The following is a 14480-nucleotide window of genomic DNA, read 5'->3' as shown; positions in this document are numbered from 1 at the left end:
AAATACATAGGTCCAGCCAGAATGAAGAAATGTCATGTTAAAAAACCAATACGCTCCGCACCACACATAACATGTGCATGACATCTGCGGACTTCATTGCGGAACTTAGAATCTCCATTGAAGTCAATGGAGAAATTCCGCCATGAGTCCGCAACCAGTCCGCCACTGCTCCGCAACAGACAGAGCATGCTGCGGACACCACATTCCGCTCCGCAGCCTATGCTCCGCAGCGGAATTGTACGCATCGTGTAAACGAACACTGCGAAATTAAAGTGAAAGTCAATGGAGAAACGGCTCCGCTGCGGATTAACGCTGCGGAGTGTCCGCAGCGGAATTTAAGTGAAAATCCGCCATGTGTGAACCCGCCCTTAATCAAATCCACCTCCTGTGTAGGCGAGAGGGAAATATTTTTATTATCTCATTTATATGACTCGACTTTATTTTGATATTGGTATAGTCATTTGCAGAAGTATTAGCGCCCCCCCAGATGTTCCATATTATTGCAGAAGTATTATCGCCCCCCCATGTCCCATATTATTGCAGAAGTATTATCGCCCCCCCATGTCCCATATTATTGCAGAAGTATTAGCGCCCCCGATGTCCCATAGTATTGCAGAAGTATTATCGCCCCCCATGTCCCATATTATTGCAGAAGTATTAGCGCCCCCGATGTCCCATATTATTGCAGAAGTATTAGCGCCCCCCCCCGATGTCCCATATTATTGCAGAAGTATTAGCGCCCCCCCCCCCGATGTCCCATATTATTGCAGAAGTATTAGCGCCCCCCAGATGTTCCATATTATTGCAGATCCGTCTGCCTGACCGGCTTCTGATTATAAATCGTAATATTATATTAGACCAAGGAAAGATAAATGATCACAACAAGAATTTTAGAGACATTGTAATATAAATCTTGTTATTTTTTTATTATTTTTGCACTATTTTCCAGCTTTCTGGATGCAGCCAGCAGTATAAAGTATGGAGGTTTCCCCCCCGGTTGTCATGGCTATATCCAGGTTTAGGTCTATGTGTACATGCACTTTCTCCTCTCACATATACTAGATACACTAATAAACGCTGTATTATGTGTATTTTTGTGAGCAGCAGAGTGAATATAAATGACTGACTGGTGTGTTGTGCTGTATATTATATTTCTCCTATATGTTCCTGTATATTATATTTCTCCTATATGTTCCTGTATATTATATTTCTCCTATATGCTCCTGTATATTATATATATGTGTGTATTGTATGTGTGATACATTGTGGTGTTTCTCCTGTATGTTTCTGTATATTCTATATGTGTTGTGCTGTATATTCTATATGTGTTGTGCTGTATATTATATATGTGTTGTGCTGTATATTATATATGTGTTGTGCTGTATATTATATATGTGTTGTGCTGTATATTATATATGTGTTGTGCTGTATATTATATATGTGTTGTGCTGTATATTATATATGTGTTGTGCTGTATATTATATATGTGTTGTGCTGTATATTATATATATGTGTGTATTGTATGTGTGATACATTGTGGTGTTTCTCCTGTATGTTTCTGTATATTATATATGTGTTGTGCTGTATATTATATATGTGTTGTGCTGTATATTATATATGTGTTGTGCTGTATATTATATATGTGTTGTGCTGTATATTATATATGTGTTGTGCTGTATATTATATATGTGTTGTGTTGTATATTATATATGTGTTTAGCTGTATATTATATATGTGTTTTGCTGTATATTATATATGTGTTTTGCTGTATATTATATATGTGTTGTGCTGTATATTCTATATGTGTTGTGCTGTATATTATATATGTGTTGTGCTGTATATTCTATATGTGTTGTGCTGTATATTATATATGTGTTGTGCTGTATATTATATATGTGTTTTGCTGTATATTATATATGTGTTGTGCTGTATATTATATATATGTTGTGCTGTATATTATATATGTGTTGTGCTGTATATTATATATGTGTTGTGCTGTATATTATATATGTGTTGTGCTGTATATTCTATATGTGTTGTGCTGTATATTATATATGTGTTGTGCTGTATATTATATATGTGTTTTGCTGTATATTATATATGTGTTTTGCTGTATATTATATATGTGTTGTGCTGTATATTATATATGTGTTGTGCTGTATATTATATATGTGTTGTGCTGTATATTATATATGTGTTGTGCTGTATAGTATATATGTGTTGTGCTGTATATTATATATGTGTTGTGCTGTATATTATATATGTGTTGTGCTGTATATTATATATGTGTTTTGCTGTATATTATATATGTGTTGTGCTGTATATTATATATGTGTTGTGCTGTATATTATATATGTGTTGTGCTGTATAGTATATATGTGTTGTGCTGTATATTATATATGTGTTGTGCTGTATATTATATATGTGTTGTGCTGTATATTATATATGTGTTGTGCTGTATATTATATATGTGTTGTGCTGTATATTATATATGTGTTGTGCTGTATATTATATATGTGTTGCTGTATATTATATATGTGTTGTGCTGTATATTATATATGTGTTGTGCTGTATATTCTATATGTGTTGTGCTGTATATTATATATGTGTTGCTGTATATTATATATGTATTATGTGTGTGTGATTTTGTAGCGGCCGCAGGAGATGGATAAGATGTAATAACAATTCCTGCAGCTGCTCATGTATTAATCCCATCAACCATCTCAGCTGCGTCTTATCCCCCCCCCCAGCATCTGTCCACTCAACCACCCCCAGCTGCAATCTCCTAGAAGAGAGCGCGCCCCTCCCGCCATTATACCGCACGCCCATCTGCAGCGATATACGTCGTCCTATCAATAATTAAAGAATAAGTCGACCAAAGAGGCAGGATCGCCCATCCCTGGTGTTATCTGTGTGGCACGCTGCATTATATTCGGGAGTCATGAGACTAATACTTCAGTAACTCCATCTATCAAGAGCGACAACCATGACGATGATTGAGAGGTTGTCACAGCCCCGCCCCCTGTTACTGACATCACTGATATATAATATAATTACATGTGATCAGACATGAGATCCACACATCTTATATACAGTAACAGCTATTCATCTATTACTACTGACAACCAGCCTGTATAGCATGTGTGAGAGGTTGTCACAGCCCCGCCCCCTGTTACTGACATCACTGATATATAATATAATTACACTGTGATCAGACCTGAGATCCACACATCTTATATACAGTAACAGCTATTCATCTATTACTACTGACAACCAGCCTGTATATCATGTGTGAGAGGTTGTCACAGCTCCGCCCCCTGTTACTGACATCACTGATATATAATATAATTACATTGTGATCAGACATGAGATCCACACATCTTATATACAGTAACAGCTATTCATCTATTACAACTGACAACCAGCCTGTATATCATGTGTGAGAGGTTGTCACAGCCCCGCCCCCTGTTACTGACATCACTGATATATAATATAATTACATTGTGATCAGACATGAGATCCACACGTCTTATATACAGTAACAGCTATTCATCTATTACTACTGACAACCTGCCTGTATACCATGTGTGAGAGGTTGTCACAGCCCCGCCCCCTGTTACTGACATCACTGATATATAATATAATTACACTGTGATCAGACCTGAGATCCACACATCTTATATACAGTAACAGCTATTCATCTATTACTACTGACAACCAGCCTGTATATCATGTGTGAGAGGTTGTCACAGCCCCGCCCCCTGTTACTGACATCACTGATATATAATATAATTACACTGTGATCAGACATGAGATCCACACATCTTATATACAGTAACAGCTATTCATCTATTACTACTGACAACCAGCCTGTATATCATGTGTGAGAGGTTGTCACAGCTCCGCCCTCTGTTACTGACATCACCGATATATAATATAATTACACTGTGATCAGACATGAGATCCACACATCTTATATACAGTAACAGCTATTCATCTATTACTACTGACAACCGGCCTGTATATCATGTGTGAGAGGTTGTCACAGCCCCGCCCCCTGTTACTGACATCACTGATATATAATATAATTACATGTGATCAGACATGAGATCCACACATCTTATATACAGTAACAGCTATTCATCTATTACTACTGACAACCAGCCTGTATATCATGTGTGAGAGGTTGTCACAGCCCCGCCCCCTGTTACTGACATCACTGATATATAATATAATTACATGTGATCAGACATGAGATCCACACATCTTATATACAGTAACAGCTATTCATCTATTACTACTGACAACCAGCCTGTATGTCATGTGTGAGAGGTTGTCACAGCCCCGCCCCCTGTTACTGACATCACTGATATATAATATAATGACATTGTGATCAGACATGAGATCCACACATCTTATATACAGTAACAGCTATTCATCTATTACTACTGACCACCAGCCTGTATATCATGTGTGAGAGGTTGTCACAGCCCTGCCCCCTGTTACTGACATCACTGATATATAATATAATGACATTGTGATCAGACATGAGATCCACACATCTTATATACAGTAACAGCTATTCATCTATTACTACTGACCACCAGCCTGTATATCATGTGTGAGAGGTTGTCACAGCCCCGCCCCCTGTTACTGACATCACTGATATATAATATAATTACATGTGATCAGACATGAGATCCACACATCTTATATACAGTAACAGCTATTCATCTATTACTACTGACAACCAGCCTGTATGTCATGTGTGAGAGGTTGTCACAGCCCTGCCCCCTGTTACTGACATCACTGATATATAATATAATTACATTGTGATCAGACATGAGATCCACACATCATATATACAGTAACAGCTATTCATCTATTACTACTGACAACCAGCCCGTATATCATGTGTGAGAGGTTGTCACAGCTCCGCCTCCTGTTACTGACATCACTGATATATAATATAATTACATTGTGATCAGACATGAGATCCACACATCTTATATACAGTAACAGCTATTCATCTATTACTACTGACAACCAGCCTGTATACCATGTGTGAGAGGTTGTCACAGCCCCGCCCCCTGTTACTGACATCACTGATATATAATATAATTACACTGTGATCAGACATGAGATCCACACATCTTATATACAGTAACAGCTATTCATCTATTACTACTGACAACCGGCCTGTATATCATGTGTGAGAGGTTGTCACAGCCCCGCCCCCTGTTACTGACATCACTGATATATAATATAATTACATTGTGATCAGACATGAGATCCACACATCTTATATACAGTAACAGCTATTCATCTATTACTACTGACAACCAGCCTGTATATCATGTGTGAGAGGTTGTCACAGCTCCGCCCCCTGTTACTGACATCACTGATATATAATATAATTACACTGTGATCAGACATGAGATCCACACATCTTATATACAGTGACAGCTATTCATCTATTACTACTGACAACCAGCCTGTATATCATGTGTGAGAGGTTGTCACAGCTCCGCCCCCTGTTACTGACATCACTGATATATAATATAATTACACTGTGATCAGACATGAGATCCACACATCTTATATACAGTAACAGCTATTCATCTATTACTACTGACAACTAGCCCGTATATCATGTGTGAGAGGTTGTCACAGCCCCGCCCCCTGTTACTGACATCACTGATATATAATATAATTACATTGTGATCAGACATGAGATCCACACATCTTATATACAGTCACAGCTATTCATCTATTACTACTGACAACCAGCCTGTATATCATGTGTGAGAGGTTGTCACAGCCCCGCCCCCTGTTACTGACATCACTGATATAAAATATAATTACATTGTGATCAGACATGAGATCCACACATCTTATATACAGTAACAGCTACTCATCTATTATTACTGACAACCAGCCTGTATATCATATGTGAGAGGTTGTCACAGCCCCGCCCCCTGTTACTGACATCACTGATATATAATATAATTACATTGTGATCAGACATGAGATCCACACATCTTATATACAGTCACAGCTATTCATCTATTACTACTGACAACCAGCCTGTATATCATGTGTGAGAGGTTGTCACAGCCCCGCCCCCTGTTACTGACATCACTGATATATAATATAATGACATTGTGATCAGACATGAGATCCACACATCTTATATACAGTAACAGCTATTCATCTATTACTACTGACAACCAGCCTGTATACCATGTGTGAGAGGTTGTCACAGCTCCGCCCCCTGTTACTGACATCACTGATATATAATATAATTACACTGTGATCAGACATGAGATCCACACATCTTATATACAGTAACAGCTATTCATCTATTACTACAGACAACCGGCCTGTATATCATGTGTGAGAGGTTGTCACAGCCCCGCCTCCTGTTACTGACATCACTGATATATAATATAATTACATTGTGATCAGACATGAGATCCACACATCTTATATACAGTAACAGCTACTCATCTATTACTACTGACAACCAGCCTGTATATCATGTGTGAGAGGTTGTCACAGCCCCGCCCCCTGTTACTGACATCACTGATATATAATATAATTACATTGTGATCAGACATGAGATCCACACATCTTATATACAGTCACAGCTATTCATCTATTACTACTGACAACTAGCCCGTATATCATGTGTGAGAGGTTGTCACAGCCCCGCCCCCTGTTACTGACATCACTGATATATAATATAATTACACTGTGATCAGACATGAGATCCACACATCTTATATACAGTCACAGCTATTCATCTATTACTACTGACAACCAGCCTGTATATCATGTGAGAGGTTGTCACAGCTCCGCCCCCTGTTACTGACATCACTGATATATAATATAATTACATTGTGATCAGACATGAGATCCACACATCTTATATACAGTCACAGCTATTCATCTATTACTACTGACAACCAGCCTGTATATCATGTGTGAGAGGTTGTCACAGCCCCGCCCCCTGTTACTGACATCACTGATATATAATATAATTACATTGTGATCAGACATGAGATCCACACATCTTATATACAGTAACAGCTATTCATCTATTACTACTGACAACCAGCCTGTATATCATGTGTGAGAGGTTGTCACAGCCCCGCCCCCTGTTACTGACATCACTGATATATAATATAATTACATTGTGATCAGACATGAGATCCACACATCTTATATACAGTAACAGCTATTCATCTATTACTACTGACAACCAGCCTGTATATCATGTGTGAGAGGTTGTCACAGCCCCGCCTCCTGTTACTGACATCACTGATATATAATATAATGACATTGTGATCAGACATGAGATCCACACATCTTATATACAGTAACAGCTATTCATCTATTACTACTGACAACCAGCCTGTATATCATGTGTGAGAGGTTGTCACAGCCCCGCCCCCTGTTACTGACATCACTGATATATAATATAATTACACTGTGATCAGACATGAGATCCACACATCTTATATACAGTAACAGCTATTCATCTATTACTACTGACAACCAGCCTGTATATCATGTGTGAGAGGTTGTCACAGCTCCGCCCCCTGTTACTGACATCACTGATATATAATATAATTACATTGTGATCAGACATGAGATCCACACATCTTATATACAGTAACAGCTATTCATCTATTACTACTGACAACCAGCCTGTATATCATGTGTGAGAGGTTGTCACAGCCCCGCCCCCTGTTACTGACATCACTGATATATAATATAATTACATTGTGATCAGACATGAGATCCACACGTCTTATATACAGTAACAGCTATTCATCTATTACTACTGACAACCTGCCTGTATACCATGTGTGAGAGGTTGTCACAGCCCCGCCCCCTGTTACTGACATCACTGATATATAATATAATTACATTGTGATCAGACATGAGATCCACACATCTTATATACAGTAACAGCTATTCATCTATTACTACTGACAACCAGCCTGTATATTATGTGAGAGGTTGTCACAGCCCCGCCCCCTGTTACTGACATCACTGATATATAATATAATTACATTGTGATCAGACATGAGATCCACACATCTTATCTACAGTAACAGCTATTCATCTATTACTACTGACAACCAGCCTGTATATCATGTGTGAGGGGTTGTCACAGCCCCGCCCCCTGTTACTGACATCACTGATATATAATATAATTACACTGTGATCAGACATGAGATCCACACATCTTATATACAGTCACAGCTATTCATCTATTACTACTGACACCAGCCTGTATATCATGTGTGAGAGGTTGTCACAGCTCCGCCTCCTGTTACTGACATCACTGATATATAATATAATTACATTGTGATCAGACATGAGATCCACACATCTTATATACAGTAACAGCTATTCATCTATTACTACTGACAACCAGCCTGTATATCATGTGTGAGAGGTTGTCACAGCCCCGCCCCCTGTTACTGACATCACTGATATATAATATAATTACACTGTGATCAGACATGAGATCCACACATCTTATATACAGTAACAGCTATTCATCTATTACTACTGACAACCAGCCTGTATATCATGTGTGAGAGGTTGTCACAGCCCCGCCCCTTGTTACTTTCATGAGATCTACGTATTTTACACTGCAGTAACAGCTTTTCCATTTATTGGGGATGTAACTTTGCTACTTATGTCTCAGGAAATCCCTCCGGTGTAATAGCAGTTTTATTAGTTGTCTCGCAGCCTTCGCAGATATAACTAAAAAGTGAATGAATAAGATTTTTAATAACGTGGGGGGATGGGAATGATTCAACGTCTCATATTTGCAGAGGATTCGTTGTTTTGGGAGCACGATACGTTCTTTACATAGTTCTGGTGGTTTGGGGTGTGGGGGAGGGGCACTTTTTTTTTAGTTTTTATGATTTGTGGCAGTTTATATGATGATTGTTATCACATATGTCAAATTCTTAGTTGCCAACACTTTAATATAGATTCCGGGGACGCACATGCGACACTGTCCCTGAAATCCTGGACACACGTCAGTCCCCATCATGTCATGTTTATTGTGTACGATTGTTACATTGTATCCAAATTCACCTGCTGAATAAGTAACAATGTGTAAAGTGGGGACAGTGAAAGTTAAAAAGAGGGAGCACCACATCTGAGGCACGAAGCACTATGAACCTCGCGCCTCATTGAGGACATTGATTTCTTATGAGCGGCCATGAAGCATTTTCATCACTTTGGGATAACACAACATCACAGGTTGGAGATCTTGGCCCCTGATCTGTGCCGGGGCCCCAACTCTCATGGACGCTGCTCTACTGTTAGGAGGCGGCTTTGGGTCTTATTCACGACACGACCTGGATTCAGCCTATACATCCCCTATAGATACGCCACTGGTACCTCAGATTTGACGTTCAGACAATCGCTCAGATAACAATTACATAATATAGGGAATTCTATGAATTGGAGGGGAAGTGATTGCTATTTTTGTGGGGCGACCGCGGATTGAATGAAAGGTTTCAGAGAATATTATGATTTTAGGGAATTGCTATTTAAGCGATAGTCTGTTATTTCGCTGTAATGCGGCTGCTGAGGGAGGGTCCTGTGTCTCTGCGCCCCTCGCTGGGTTGTGTCCCCCCTGTATGTAGGACAGGTCACCATCTCCTCTTCCGCCTGAGCGCGCAGGACGGATCTGACAGCAGATAAACTGGGACAGAGATTTATACCCTGGTGGGGAATTGAAGTCACAAACCATTAAACTCCCTGATACAAGTTATATCTTTATTACATAAGAGTAAAGGTAAAATGTATTGCGCTGCGAGGGATCCCCCGGCGATTAACCCTTACTATGCATGTCAGGGGGGTGGGGGCGAGGGACACGTCTAAGGAGATTGCAAGAGAAACGTCTCTCGGTTGTCATTTAACGTCCCCAGACTCCTGAATGTCCTGAATTGAGTCACGCAGCAGGGGGTGTATTACTAACTACAGGCAGATTTGACATTCAGAAGACTGGGAAAGCTGGGTGACAGCCCTTGATCAGTGAAGTCAGTGGCGGAAAAACACCACATAAACAGCAAGTGGAGGACAGACTCACGGGATTGTCCAGTGAAATTTGACTTAGGCCTTATTCACACGAACGTGTCCGTGATAAGCGCGTGAAAATCACGCGCGTCGCACGGACCTATGTTACTGAATGGGGCCGTTCAGACTGTCCGTGATTTTCACGCAGCGTATGTCCGCTGTGTAAAACTCACGACATGTCCTATACTTGGCCGTTTTTCGTGCATCACGCACCCATTTAAGTCAATGGGTGCGTGAAAATCACGCACGGCACACGGAAACACTTCCGTGTGACGCGCGTGATTCTCGCAACAGCAGATAAAGGAATTAAGGAAAAAATAAAAGCACTATCTTCATTTATTTTTCTAAACTTCAAAACCGCGTGTCATAAGCATGGCATATGCGTGAAAATCACTCAGCCACGCAGCAAACAATGATGACACACGGAAGTGCAATGCGCACAAAACGCACTCGCTCGTGTGAATCCAGCCTTAAAGGGAGGGGGAATATAAATATTCTTTAAAATGGGAGGATTTGTAGGAGTTACTGGGCGGATTGGGCACCGCTTCAAATGTGTAATGTTGTGAGGTTTGCGCGGTTTATAACATCTGGGACTATGGAACTGTGGGACTATGGTACTATGCATTTCCAGAGTCCCACAGTTCCATAGTCCCACAGTTCCATAGTCCCACAGTTCCATAGTTCCACAGTTCCATAGTCTCCCACAGTTCCATAGTCTCCCACAGTTCCATAGTCCCACCGTTCCATAGTTCCACCGTTCCATAGTCCCACCGTTCCATAGTCCCACCGTTCCATAGTCTCCCACAGTTCCATAGTCTCCCACAGTTCCATAGTCTCCCACAGTTCCATAGTCCCACAGTTCCATAGTCCCACAGTTCCATAGTCCCACACAGTTCCATAGTCCCACCGTTCCATAGTCCCACCATTCCATAGTCCCACCGTTCCATAGTCCCACCGTTCCATAGTCCCACCGTTCCATAGTCCCACAGTTCCATAGTCCCACAGTTCCATAGTCCCACAATTCCATAGTCCCACCGTTCCATAGTCCCACCGTTCCATAGTCCCACCGTTCCATAGTCCCACCGTTCCATAGTCCCACAGTTCCATAGTCCCACAGTTCCATAGTCCCACAGTTCCATAGTCCCACCGTTCCATAGTCCCACAGTTCCATAGTCCCACCGTTCCATAGTCCCACCGTTCCATAGTCCCACACAGTTCCACAGTCTCATAGTTCCATAGTTAGGAAGGTTAAAAAATATGTCCATCCGCCAAGGGATGGGATATGGGTAAACTACGATTGTCAAGTGGCCGTTGTAGATAGAACTGGAGTCATTGGGGCAGAAACGTTCACATGGAAGGACGGGGGCAGGCCAGTGTACTTATTTGTTCAATCATCTGACTGAGGAATCTGTGGCCCCCTATGCTGTGGGACCGCTGGTCACTGCCCGATTAGACATCATTGTGGCATGTTGTGTTCTAATGCTCTCTGATGGCACCAAGATTTTCTTGGCCAATATCAGGACGATGAGATTTGTGCGTCGGCTCCATATTTTTATTGTTATTATTGTATTCTATATAAATTCTCTGAGAAGCGTCCGTGTTCCCGGAGAGGATCTGTACGCCGCTCACAGACACTTCAAAACCGCCACCGTGTATGTTCTATAAATTATTCACAAACAGCCAGAGATGCCGCTCACCTCCTCAGCGCTAATGACAAGTAACGGCGTAAAATAAAAATGCTTTTCCCTCGTTTGTATGGAACATCCCAGAGAGGTTTAGACTTTGCTGTAAAACCACAAGAAGCAGAAACAGTCCATAATGTTTACTGCTGGCAAGAAAAGTGCTTCAAATGTGTCATGTGCTCTGGATTCTGGAGTAATAACCAAGTAAATGTGTGTAAATTAGTGCGCTAAGGGAGTATCACACATCAGGGGCTGAGATACAGCAGCCCTAATCCCATGACACAGGTTTTCCTGCTCACTTTGCCGCTTCCTGGAGATTCATTGCCAAGAGAAGTGAAAAACGAACTAAAAACTTTTATACTGCCCCCTATATACAAAAATATAACTACCATAATACTGCCCCTATATACAAGAATATAACTACTATAATACTGCCCCTATATACAAGAATATAACTACTATAATACTGCTCCTATATACAAGACTATAACTACTATAATACTGCTCCTATATACAAGAATATAACTACTATAATACTGCCCCTATATACAAGAAAATAACTACTATAATACTGCCCTCTATATACAAAAATATAACTACCATAATACTGCCCCTATATACAAGAATATAACTACTATAATACTGCTCCTATATACAAGAATAACTACTATAATACTGCTCCCTATATACAAGAATATAACTACTATAATACTGCCCCTATATACAAGAATATAACTACTATAATACTACCCCCTATATACAAGAATATAACTACTATAATACTGCCCCTATATACAAGAATATAACTACTATAATACTGCTCCTATATACAAGAATAACTACTATAATACTGCTCCCTATATACAAGAATATAACTACTATAATACTGCCCCTATATACAAGAATATAACTACTATAATACTACCCCCTATATACAAGAATATAACTACTATAATACTGCTCCTATATACAAGAATAACTACTATAATACTGCTCCCTATATACAAGAATATAACTACTATAATACTGCCCCCTATATACAAGAATATAACTACTAGAATACTGCCCCTATATACAAGAATATAACTACTATAATACTGCTCCCTATATACAAGAATATAACTACTATAATACTGCCACTATATACAAGAATATAACTACTATAATACTGCCCTCTATATACAAGAATATAATTACTATAATACTGCTCCTATATACAAGAATATAACTACTATAATACTGCCCCTATATACAAGAATATAACTACTATAATACTGCCTCTATATACAAAAATATAACTACTATAATACTGCTCCTATATGCAAGAATATAACTACTATAATACTGCCCCTATGTACAAGAATATAACTACTGTAATACTGCCCCTATATACAAGAATATAACTACTATAATACTGCTCCTATATACAAGAATATAACTACTATAATACTGCTCCTATATGCAAGAATATAACTACTATAATACTGCTTCCTATATACAATAATATAACTACTATAATACTGCCCCCTATATACAAGAATATAACTACTATAATACTGCCTCCTATATACAAGAATATAACTACTATACTACTGCCCCCTATATACAAGAATATAACTACTATAATACTGCTCCTATATACAAGAATATAACTACTATAATACTGCCCCTATATACAAGAATATAACTACTATAATACTGCCCCTATATACAAGAATATAACCACTATAATACTGCTCTTATATACAAGAATATAACTACTATAATACTACCTCCTATATACAAGAATATAACTACTATAATACTGCTCCTATATACAAGAATATAACTACTATAACACTGCTCCTATATACAAGAATATAACTACTATAATACTGCTATATACAAGAATATAACTACTATAATACTGCCCCCTATATACAAGAATATAACTACTATAATACTGCTATATACAAGAATATAACTACTATAATATTGCCCCTATATACAAGAATATAACTACTATAATACTACCCCTATATACAAGAATATATCTACTATAATACTGCCCCTATATACAAGAATATACCTACTATAATACTGCCCCTATATACAAGAATATATCTACTATAATACTGCCCCTATATACAAGAATATAACTACGATAATACTGCCCCTATATACAAGAATATATCTACTATAATACTGCCCCCTATATACAAGAATATAACGACTATAATACTGCATCCTACATACAAGAATATAACTACTATAATACTGCCTCTATATACAAGAATATAACTACTATAATACTGCCCCTATATACAAGAATATAACTACTATAATACTTCCCCCTATATACAAGAATATAACTACTATAATACTGCCCCCTATATACAAGAATATAACTACTATAATACTGCCTCTATATACAAGAATATAACTACTATAATACTGCTCCTATATACAAGAATATAACTACTATAATACTGCCCCTATATACAAGAATATAACTACTATAATACTGCCCCTATATACAAGAATATAACTACTATAATACTGCCCCCTATATACAAGAATATAACTACTATAATACTGCCCCTATATACAAGAATATAACTACTATAATACTGCCCCCTATGTACAAGAATATAACTACTATAATACTGCTCCTATAAACAAGAATATAACTACTATAATACTGCC

This window comes from Rhinoderma darwinii, chromosome 7 (genome assembly GCF_050947455.1).
Source record: "Rhinoderma darwinii isolate aRhiDar2 chromosome 7, aRhiDar2.hap1, whole genome shotgun sequence".
In the NCBI taxonomy this organism is placed as follows: Eukaryota; Metazoa; Chordata; class Amphibia; order Anura; family Rhinodermatidae; genus Rhinoderma; species Rhinoderma darwinii.
Note: the sequence above shows the minus strand (reverse complement) of the source record.